We start from the raw sequence: 12,363 nt of genomic DNA on the forward strand, positions 1-12,363 counted from the left end.
AAAGATGGATGAAAAGCTGCTAAGCATTTTGCTTGGCGTGCTAACGATTCAGCCAGCTCACCGACTTAATCCTTTCATAACCAACCTGGCTGAAATCACCTCAGGCTCTGTGGTATAAATGTCTTGTTTCCAAAAGTTCTGAATTAAAATCTTCCAAACCTTAGTCACAATTTATGTTCCTAACATTAGCTTAATGATAGCTAAGTTATTTTACAAAATTCTTTCTTATATTTAAAATTAATTGAAAGAAACACAGACATCTCAACAGAAATATGGTAACAAAAAGTTTAACAAATGATTAATTTAACCCTTTCGATACCAACCCGGCTGAAACCAGTACAAAAGTCTTGTGTCCAAAAGTTCTGAATTAAAATCTTCCACCAAACCTTAGTCACAATTTATGTTCCTAAATACTAGCTTAATGATAATTAAATTATTTTACTAAATTCTTTGTTATACTTAAAATTAATTGAAAGAAACACAGAGCATCTCAACAGAAGGAGTGGCTGTGTGGTAAGTAGCTTGCTTACCAACCACATGGTTCCGGGTTCAGTCCTACTGCGTGGATTTGGTAGATGGAAACTGAAAGAAGCCCATCGTATACATGTGTGTGTGTGTATGTTTGTATCTGTGTTTGTCCCCCAACATTGCTTGACAACCGATGCTGGTGTGTTTACATCCCTGTAACTTAGCAGTTCGGCAAAAGAGACCGATAGAATAAGTACTAGGCTTACAAAGAATAAGTCCTGGGGCCGATTTGCTCGACCAAAGGCGGTGCTCCAGCATGGCTGCAGTCAAATGACTGAAACAAGTAAAGGAGTAAAGAGTAAGAGAGAAATATGGTAACAAAAGGGTTAATCAGAATAAATATTGCTAAGTCGTTTTTCTAACACTCTAATGAATCTGCCAGCTTACCATTTTATATTCCATTGAAATACGGTCATTGGAGAGGCAGGAGGGTGGAAATAGGAAGAAGAAAAATAAACAAGCAGCAGATCTCATGTGATTGTTTTGTTTGTTTCTATCTTATCTGATCAATGTTCACATGCAATATATAGAAATATATTTTATCAATGCTAGCTTGGTTACCACAAAATTATACGAGGAGCTGCATTGTGTCGACTTGCTAGAAAAAGCAGCCAAATCCACCACCACCAATCGTACCGAATGGTTTTTAAAAAGTAATGCAGTCTTAGACACACTAAATCTGAAAAGATAGGAAGGTTATAGCAGGAAAACTTTTCAACACAGGTCTGTTGGATCAGGGCTGATCTATGGCTGAACAACAACATAAATATTACTTTCTGAAGGTTCAGTCCTACAGCATGATATCTTGGGCAAGTGTCTTCTTTTATGGCCTTGAGAGTGAAATTTGGTAGGTGGAAACTATGTAGAATCCAGGCATGTGAATATGTGTGCATGCACACACATGGATGTGTGTATATGCATTTGTCTTCATGTCTCTTCACATTCACATTGCTTAAGCAGTGATGGTATTTATGTTCTTCCTACAGCTCAGCAGAATGACTTTGCAAAGACCAATGGAACAAAAGTTCTTTACTTGAAAATAAACAAGAATGGTACTCAACCATAGAATATTACCTCAACAAGTCTCATCCAATCCATGCTTGTGTGGAAGAAGCAGATGTAAAAACTATGATGATTATGATGATGATGACAATATTTTGACAGAAGAAAATGGTTGTGTGGTAAGTAGCTTGCTTAACAACAACATGGTTCTGGGTTCAGTCCCATTGCGTGCCACCTTGGGCAAGTGTCTTCTACTATAGCCTCGGGCCGACCAAAGCCTTGTGAGTGGATTTGGTAGACGGAAACTGAAAGAAGCCTGTTGTATATATGTATATATATGTGTGTGTTTGTGTGTCTGTTTGTTCCCCCAACATCGCTTGACAACTGATGCTGGTGCGTTTACATTGCCGTAACTAAGCGGTTCGGCAAAAGAGGCCAATAGAATAAGTACTAGGGTTACAAAGAATAAGTCCTGGGGTCTATTTGTTCGACTAAAGGCGGTGCTCCAGCATGGCCACAGTCAGATGACTGAAACAAGTAAAAGAGAGTAAAGAGTATTATCAATTAACATCCATTTTCCATGCTGGCATAGGTTGAACGGTTTGGCCGGAGCTCTGGACAGCTGCCCAAGTTCCAGCTGTCTCTGTTTTGGCATGGGTTCTATGGTGGGATGCTCTTCCTAATGCCAACAATTTTACAGAGTGTACTAAGCATTGGTACTTTTTACGTGTTAAAATTCTTCAAGGGTTATTTACTGTAAAGGGTCCCACAAGACCCACTTCTCAGTAGGCAGGAGATAAAGTGTAAGGAGAAACAAGAGGGGACTATGAGACTATATATAAGTTAGTGTATCAATTTCTACAGTATACCTTCTTTTAAATGAAATGGCAGAGATATGATATTTTGTTGAAATTTGAGCAAACATTTCAACTATCTACTTTGGTTACCAAATTTGCTATTTGGCATTACTCGACTGATAATATTTATATCATTTAAAGACAGTTTAACATATATATGAATATATATACAGACACATACTCAAGATTAGTTTGCAATTAAATGATATGAAGACGAACATAAAAAATATAGTGAATGTTATCACTCTCAGACAAGTTTTGAATAGTATTTTTTTTTAATAAGAGCATCATCATCGTTAACAGCGGCAGTAATGGAGATCAACGATCAATTTGGCAGACATTTTCACATTAACATAAATTGTTTCCACTGTTTCATTTTCAATTAGTCTTTTTTATTATTTGCAAAACAGATCTGTCTGTCTTATTCTAAGGTAGACAGATCCACTTTACATATATATATATATATATATATATTTTGATAAAAATTATAATATCTGCCAAGAAAGTAGTTTGACTTAAGCACTGGATTATCTTCATATTTTCCTTGTGAATAGCAATGAAAAAAATTAAAAATGCTTTGTTGAACATGAACAAGTTCTTCACATTTAGATTTGTGCATATTTTTTTCTTTTATCAAGTATTGAATATCAATGGTAACACCAGTTAATTTTTCAGCAAAAAGAATACGTTTTTGTGTTTCTTTTCCCCCCTTAGCTTTACAATCATGTGTTGAATAGTTCAACTGCATTAAACTAATGGGTGAGACATAGAGATTGTGAGATTCAGAACTACACAGAGAAAACTTCCAAGCTTTGCAGTTATGATGCATCCACGAGGGAAATGTAAACATGAACTGCCTGACTTGCAAAAATATGGCAGCCAAATATGCCTCAAATTATACCTTTTAAAAAAGTAAAGGATACATAGAAAAATTTAGTCCTAGATATAAAAGAAATAGGATGGCCACAGCTGGAGCACCTTAGATTGTAAATTTACTCAATGATGGCTGAAATGGAGCTAAACACTTGTTTTATTTCATAGTGCATCTTCCCTGTTGAGTGTCTCCCCACCTCTCTCTCTCTCTCACACACACACACACACACACACATTTATATATCGTAACTGTTTTGATGTTTACTTTTTTCCATCCTTGCATAAATCAAACAAGACTATAGTGGGGCAGGGATTTTATGGCCAGATGCCCTTCCTGATGACAACCCTCAGCTGGTATTAAGCAAGGTAATTTCTCCAAACAATGAACAACCTGGACATAGTTATGCAGAGAACACGAAACAAACGACACCACTGGAATGCATCTTTTGTTATATGAAATGCTTACCAACCACATGGTTCCGGGTTCAGTCCCACTGCGTGACACCTTGGGCAAGTGTCCTCTATAGCCTCGGACCAACCAAAGCCTTGTGAGTAGATTTGGTAGACAGAAACTGAAACAAGCCCGTTGTATATATGTATAAATATATATATATGTGTGTGTGTCTGTGTTGTCCCCCCAACATCACTTGACAACCGATGCTGGTGTGTTTACGTCCCCGTAACTTAGCGGTTCGGCAAAAGAGACAGAATAAGTACTAGGCTTCCAAAGAATAAGTCCTGGGGTCGATTTGCTCGACTAAAGGCAGTGCCCCAGCATGGCCACAGTCAAATGACTGAAACAAGTAAAAGAGAGTAAAGAGTATATCAACAAGCCTGGACATGCTTTCATAGCAGACAGCAAGCAAACAACATTGCCTGCATGAGCTGTGAGGATTTTGTTTACAACCAGCAAACACACAAGAAAATGAAGGGAAATATGAACTCACTGATATGAACACACTCCCACATACACATACGATGGGCTTCAGTTTCACTGACAAGGTATTCATCTCATTTGAAGGCAACAATTTTGCGTGGTGCAGGAGTGGCTGTGTGGTAAGTAGCTTGCCTACCAACCACATGCTTCTGGGTTCAGTCCTACTGATGGTACCTTAGGCAAGTGTCTTCTACTACAGCTTCAGGCTGACCAAAGCCTTGTGAGTGGATTTTGTAGACAGAAACTGAAAGAAGACCGTCGTCTATATATATATATATACTAGCAGTATCGCCCGGCGTTGCTCGGGTTTGTTTCAACCCACTGGAATTGGAATTTTTGAAAAGTAAAAATTTTGCATGATGTAGCTTGTTATTCTCTTCAAGTAAACATTTTTCTGGTTGAAATACACCGAAAAGTGGCGACACAGCAGTGAAAAAATCGTAAAAAATAGGGATTTTCAAAGAAAAAAGCACCTTTTTGATGTAAATAATTTTTGGTGTTAACTTGATCCGACTTGAATTTTATCTTCTACGGAAGGAAGAGCAACCCTTCTATCATACTCTCAATTTTGGTCAACTTGTGCCACAGGGTCTCGGAGGAGATAGTGTTAGTTGAAGGCTACCAAACCTGGCGCACACAGACAACTTCAGCTTTATATAGAGAGAGATAACACACACACATTAATACACATACATACACACACACATCTATGTATGCATGGATGTATGTATATATGTACATCTGTCCACTTCTTGCCATATTTTTATCCTTCACTTCCTACACACACACACACGCACGCACGCACACACACCTTCTTAGCTTACAATTTTCTTTCAACAATTGACACTGTCATATATGTATATGTTTGCGTGTCTATGTGTGTAAAGAGAAAGTGTGCTAATAGGCGGAGTAAAGCCTTTGAAGTGAGAGAGGGAAATCGTAAAATATTGAGTTTTTTCAAATTTTTGCTTAATTGGGGGTCAAATTGAAAGAAATTTATATGACACCACACGGTTGCAGGTTCAGTCCCACTGTGTGGCATCTTGGGCAAGTGTCTTCTGCTATAGCCCCGGGCCGACCAATGCCTTGTGAGTGGATTTGGTAGACGGAAACTGAAAGAAGCCTGTCGTATATATGTATATATATATATGTATCCGTGTGTTTGTGTGTCTGTGTTTGTCCCCCTAGCATTGCTTGACAACCGATGCTGGTGTGTTTAGGTCCCCGTCACTTAGCGGTTTGGCAAAAAGAGACCGATAGAATAAGTACTAAAAGGTGGTGCTCCAGCATGGCCACAGTCAAATGACTGAAACAAGTAAAAGAGTAAAGAGTAAAAGAGAGTATGACCGAATAGAATGTACTTCGAAAAATCATAGGTAAATTCCAATTGAAGAAATTGTGTGAGGAGTAAATCATTATGTATTTATTTGTTTCCGTTTGCTCTGTATTTTTTTGAGTAGTGGTTTAAGGTACACTTGCAAAGAGAAAGTAGGAGAAAGTATGGTAATAGCAGGAGTGAAGCAGTTGAAATTAGAGAGGCAAATCGTAAAATATTTACTTTTCTTGAATTTTTGCTTAATTGGGGGTCAAATTGAAAAAAACTTTATATGCCATGACCCAATCGAATCTACTTCCAAAAATCATAGGTAAATTCTAATTGAAGAAATTCTATATTGTAGAATTGTATTAAAAAGGAACATGGGAACAGGCAGAGAAAATCTGCCTTTTATCATAAGAGATATACACACACACACGTGTGTGTGTGTGTTTATGTTTCTGTGTGTCTCCACCATCGTTTGACAACCGATGATGGTGGGTTTACGTCCCTGTAACTTAGCAGTTCGGCAAAAGATACTGATAGAATAAGTACTAGGCTTACAAAGAATAAGTCCTGGGGTCGATTTGTTCGACTAAATGTGGTACTCCAGCATGGCTGCAGTCAAATGACTGAAACAAATAAAAGAATATTATTTCCTTAAGGCAGTGAGCAGGCAGAATCGTTAGCAGCATTCTGTCCATCTTTACATTTTGAGTTCACATTTCTCTGAGGCTGACTTTGCCTTTCAACTTGCGGGTGGTGGTGGAGTATTAATAAAAAAAAGGGCACCAGTTGAGCACTGTGGTCGATGTAATCAACTTAATCCTGTCCCTGAAATTGCTGGCCTTGTGCCAAAACTTGAAATTAGTATTTACTTAGTTACTCCAACATAAATATGCTCAAGAATTAATAGAATTTACCACTTTTGCAATCATATTCCTGTTGAAATGTACCGTCATAACTGTCATTAACCCTTTAGCATTCAAACCGGCCAAATCCAGCCCCAAATATTCTACTTGTTTTATGTTCAAACTGGCCAGATCTGGCTTCTCACATTTATTGTACAATGTCATTCTAAGAATAAGCAATCACATCCTCAAAATTTCAATACTACGATGTTTTTGCATGGTTAATTCAAAACAATTTGATTACATAAGCATTACATTTGACAGAATAATCTGAATACCAAAGGGTTAAGCTGGAGTTCAGAACTTGAAAATTTTGATGGTAGGTTTTAATTTAAAACTCTTTAAAACAGGAAGTTTACATCACAGAACCAGGGGCTGATTCAGACTGGTTAGAATCAAAAGGGCTATGAGAGAAGCCCCTTTACGATCATCATTAGCAGTAAATTAATTAATATGCTACCAATTCATTTTATAGTGATATTTGTAAAGAAACTTCATATGAAGAAGTCTTTGATTGGTTGCAGTTTAATTTTCTTCAATTCCTTTGTTAGCAATGGATTTTTCAGATTATTATCAAACTTGTCAAGCAAGTTCTAATGTTCACACTGAGATATCAATGTTACAGAGATATGTTGTCAGACTTCTTTTTTTATCACCCACACATCAGAAGGAATACAAGGATTGCTATTCTATGTTGACCTAAAAGGCAAGCTCTGTATGATATTCTATATGACAAATCAGTTTTATAGAAATATAAGTTTAGGCTATCCTTACATTGAGAATAAACCTTAATTTTGTCACTCAGATCTATATCAGTGATTCCCAATCATTTTATTTAAATGAGTTTTACCATGGATCCCTTTTAATATGCTTACCCTTATGTATGTATGTATCTATCATCATCATCATCATCGTTTAACATCCGTTCTCCATGCTAGCATGGGTTGGACGGTTCGACCGGGGTTCTGGGAAGCCAGAAGGCTGCACCAGGCTCCAGTCTAATCTGGCAATGTTTCTACAGCTGGATGCCCTTCCTAACACCAACCACTCCGTGAGTGTAGTGGGTGCTTTTTACGTGCCAGGCGAGGCTGGCAACGGCCATGGTCGGATTGGTGTATTTTATGTGCCACCGGCACGGAAGCCAGTCGAGGCGGTGCTGGCATCGGCCACGAGTCGGATAGTGCTTTTTACGTACCACCAGACCAGGGATCCTGGCTGGTTCAATTCGATTTCGATTTCGCTTGCCCCAACATGTCTTCACAAGCAAAGGGGGTTGGCAAGCAGCAGAAATATCACAAAAACTGTTACTCAGAGTTTTGAAAATGGTGTTGTTTCATTGGTCCTTTCCATTTTGAAAAGTGTATCATTTAAACTATTTTACGTTTGGTTATATTATAATTTCTGCTCCATTCTAACAAAACTGTCCGACGAATAGGAACGTGAAACTCTGAGTAACAGTTTACGTGATATTTGTGCTGCTTTTAATAAAGCATATTACTCTGCCTCTAGTATTTGAGTATTCTTTTTACCACCTTGTTTCGCATTTATGTGTTTACTCCGGTATACATACATATATATATATATATATATATATATGAGATTCTGAATTTAGTTCACAGACCCCTAGTACTACCTTTGCAGACCACTGGGGGTGCGTGGACCCCAGGTTGGGTACAACTGATATCGTGCATCTTTATAAAATTAAATGATTAAACTATACTGTGACATGAGATCGAAAAGTCTCTATCATCATAACACACATACACACACAATGTTAAAATCCAAGCTATGACCTCTTCAAGCACATCTGCTTATTTTGTTATTCCAAATGTGTGTGTAGATGTTGTAATTGTGTGAGGTATCCACAAGAGTTGAAAATACTGGGAAATATTTTGTGCAAAGTAATAATATCAAAACAGGAGATTGGAAAAGGTTTGGCAAATAAATAATACCAAAAAATTTTCCAATCTCCAGTTTTGAGATATACTCTGTGGCATCTTGGGAAAGTGTCTTCTTCTATTCTACTGTAGTCCTATACTGATGAAAGCCTTGTGAGCAGATTTGATAAACAGAAAGAAACCAATCATGGTGTGTGTGTGCACATGTGAGCAGGTGTGTGTTTATGTATTCTCATGTTGACACCATGCAGATGTTGTAAACAAGCATCACTGTCATACAAGTGGTGTCCATTTCCAATTTTATTTAAAAACATGACTAGTCATGAGGAAGAATTGGTCGAGATCTCTGTCAGTTATAATGACAAGCGTTCCAGTTTATCCAATCAACAACAGAACAACTGCTTGTGAAATTAACTGAGCACTTCACAGGCATGTGTATCTTTAACATGTTCTGAGAGATTCAGCATGGTAAGGCCAACCCATTACATAATAGGTACAACTCATTTTTGCCAACTAAGTGGACTGGTGCAATGAGAAATAAAGTGTCTTGCTCAAGGACACAATGTGCCACTGGGAATTGAAGCCACAGCCTTTTAATTGTGAGCTGAATATCCTGGCCTTCTCTTGGTTGGATAGTTGAGGGTTGGTGACAAGAAGGGCATCTGGTCATAGAAAATCTACCTTCACAAATTCTGTCCTATCCATGCTAGCATAGAAAAGTGGACATTAAAATGATGATGATTTATTTTATATAAATTTATTTATATAAAATGAAATATTAAAAACTAATGTATTGGTTCATAGTTTATTTACTTCAGTAATCATTGTGATTACATGAGGTAGTGACAAGTAACAGGGACCTCTGGTAATATAATGGGCTTGAGAAGACCTCTCAAAGCCATGTGAGACTATAGTTGTGGCCAATGCCAGTGTTTCGTAACTGGCACCCATGCTGGTGGCACATAAAAAGCAGCCACAACACTCTTGGAGTGGTTGGTGTAAAGAAGGGCACTCAGCTGTAGAAACCATGGCAAATCAGCTTACCAGTTTTCAGTCAAACTATCCAACCTATGCCAGCATTGAATAATGATGATGATATTTTCAGTTTTTAAGGCAATTTAGGTCCCCCCTCCCAACCAAATCAAGATCTGTATTATATATGGTAACAGATTACACACGATCTTTTACAATATTTAAAACTACATCTTTTTATGCTAGTATTGTAGCATGGTTATAGCTAACAAGCTGAAACAAAACCAAAAATATACATCTAAACTCCAAAAGTGCCCAATTTTTAATGACTCTTAATATGACATTAAAACAATGACGATATAATAAATGTTAATATAATATGATACACACATACACACACAATTAGTTTGAAACTGATGATTCACTTTGGTGCATTTGCTCAGGCTATAAATGTCTACATCTAATGTAGTTTTATTGGAAAAGGTTGGAGCTACATTCTAGAGACTTTGACAATTAGCTGGACTATAATCCAGCTAATATCAGACATGCTGTCTCCAGCTTGGAGTTGGCTTGTCCCAAAACTTCTGTACATAATGAACATCCTCACCATCATCCCTTTGTTTTCCCCAGACTACTACTTTTCTTTATTCCATGCCATCACTGTCTCTTTTCACCTCAAACTACTCTTCATTGACATCCACCATTCCTACTTACCATTATATACCTCTACTCCTATCCATCATGCTGTTATCTTTATTGTTGCCAGTGGCATGTAAAAAGCACCATCTGAACATGGCCGATGCCAGCACCGCCTTGACTGGCTTGTGTGCTGGTGGCACGTAAAAAGCACCAACCGATCATGGCCGCTGCCAGCCTCCGGTGGCACGTAAAAAGCATGCACAACACTCACAGAGTGGTTGGCGTTAGGAAAGGCATCCAGCTGTAGAAACACTGCCAGATCAGACTGGAGCCTGAGCAGCCTCCTGGCTTCCCAGACCCCGGTCAAACTGTCCAACCTGTGCTAGTATGGAAAATGGATGTTAAACGATGATGATGATGATGATGATTCATGCTGCTTTTCAGTTCAAAATCCTTACCAACCAGCAACATATAGCAATCACTTTCTCTCTTCCATAACTCCCTTCCTACTACCTTCTTACTGGCACTCCATTGGTTACGTGAAGACGAGGGTTCCAGTTGATCCAATCAGCTGAACAGTCAGCTTGTGAAATTAACATGCAAGTGACTGAGTGGTCCATAGACAAGCATACCCATGACATAGTTCTCAGGGAGATACGTGACACAGAATGTGACAAGGCTGGCCCTTGGAATTATAGGTGGAACTGTTTGCCAGCTGAGTGGCCTGGAGAAATGTAAAATGAAGTGTCTTACTGAAGAAGACAATGCACTACCAGGAATTGAACTCACAACCCAACAATTGTAAGCCAAATACCCTAACCACTAGGACACGAATATTCACCAAATTGGTTATCACTTTATCAGTCATGAAAAAAAAAACAAAACAGACCACACAACATAGAGTAGACTCTTTGATCTAATGAAGATAAATCAATCTTTTGGTGCTGATGATATGATAAAATGTACTTGAGCTACTCTATAAAGTCGCTGCGGTTAGTAAGGCCATTCAATATTAGAAATCGTTTTTCTTTTTTAATGTTTCGGTCACAAAGCAGTGACTATGATCTGTTACAGAGCTTCCAAAACTGGAAACCTGTCCTTAACGTTTGCAAAAGAGTGGATTCTGCTAAAGGTACCGAAGGTACCGGGTCAAACTGGGTGAGGGATTAAGTTTACCACTCAAATAAGCCACAGTGGGATTTAAACACAGAATGCAAAGGGCCAGAACAAATGCTGCAAGGCATCTAGTCTGACATCCGTACAATCCTGCTAATCCCCCACCACTGGGAGCAAAGAAAATGGAGATATGATGATGATGATGATGAAAAGATTAGTGAAAACAACCCTTTTGATACCAAACTGCCTGAGGCTGCCCCTGGTTCTATGACACAAATTCCCTGTTTTAAAGTGATTTAAATTAAAATCAAAATTTTAGGTTAATTTGTTCAAAAAACTAGTTTAATATTGACAAAATTATTTTACTAAAGTCTTCATTATTTTAAAAATGAACAGAAATCAAAAGTAGTGTATTTTGACAGAAATATGAAAAATATAAACAAAAAAACAAAACAAGGTTAAGTTGTAAGTATTTTGGCAACTACATAAATATTTAAGTTTTAAAAATCAAAATAAGTGGTTGGCTGAGTCAGCTAACATTTCTCCACCAGAAATGGCATCAGATTTTTCATAGAAAAATCAATTTTTTCATTTATCTCTTCAATGCCTAACCGTTTAAGCCACAGGAATAGTACAACTCAAAAAAGATCCAATCTTTTGCTCTGTGACTATCCAAAAATTAATAAATATTAATAAAATATGAATCATATGACCTTAATTTCCTTATCCAATTTTCATACTGTTCCCATTCAATCTGTAATTTGCATACAGCACAGAACAGTTACCATGGAAATATTGAGGAAATTTCTGGATTCATAAGCGAATATCATTAGTTTGCTGAAGCCCAAAAGCTTCCAGCATAATGCATATGCATTCTTGCAAATATATGGCAATCTCTTTGGCATCTACTTTCTGATTTCAAAGACTTGGCAGCCATTTTGTCCCTATAGAATACACATACCAAATGGTTACTACAGTCATCCAGTTATAATATAACTATCAATGTCCAGCAGCCGAGGTTTTCTTGTTACTTCCAGCATGGATCCTACCTCCTAATTTTATATTACTGGCAGACAAAAATTCCTAATACTTTCTAAGAGTAAATTCTGTGGAACATAGTTGCAAAGATTTTCTTGTATTGACAGCTAAATGATATTAATCATCATCATCATCGTTTAACGTCCGCTTTCCATGGGTTGGACGATTTTGACTGAGGGCTGGCGAACCAGATGGCTGCACCAGGCTTCAATCTTGATCTGGCAGAGTTTCTACAGCTGGATGCCCTTCCTAATGCCAACCACTCCGAGAGTGTAAT

At 37.8% G+C, this 12,363-nt stretch overlaps 1 protein-coding gene and 1 long non-coding RNA gene across 2 annotated transcripts in view; both read right to left on the reverse strand.

The window, feature by feature from the left end:
• The window catches only part of LOC115210884 (PRA1 family protein 3), a 78,006-nt gene that overhangs the window by 52,795 nt on the left and 12,848 nt on the right, over window positions 1-12,363 (reverse strand). The window lies entirely within an intron of this gene.
• Window positions 1-12,363, reverse strand: part of LOC118762898 — a 30,150-nt gene that overhangs the window by 8,079 nt on the left and 9,708 nt on the right. Inside the window, exon 2 of the long non-coding RNA XR_004998648.1 lies at window positions 8,808-8,939. This is a non-coding gene — a long non-coding RNA (uncharacterized LOC118762898). The remainder of the gene's footprint in view (window positions 1-8,807; window positions 8,940-12,363) is intronic.

This window comes from Octopus sinensis, linkage group LG4, assembly GCF_006345805.1.
Source record: "Octopus sinensis linkage group LG4, ASM634580v1, whole genome shotgun sequence".
NCBI classification, from domain to species: domain Eukaryota; kingdom Metazoa; phylum Mollusca; class Cephalopoda; order Octopoda; family Octopodidae; genus Octopus; species Octopus sinensis.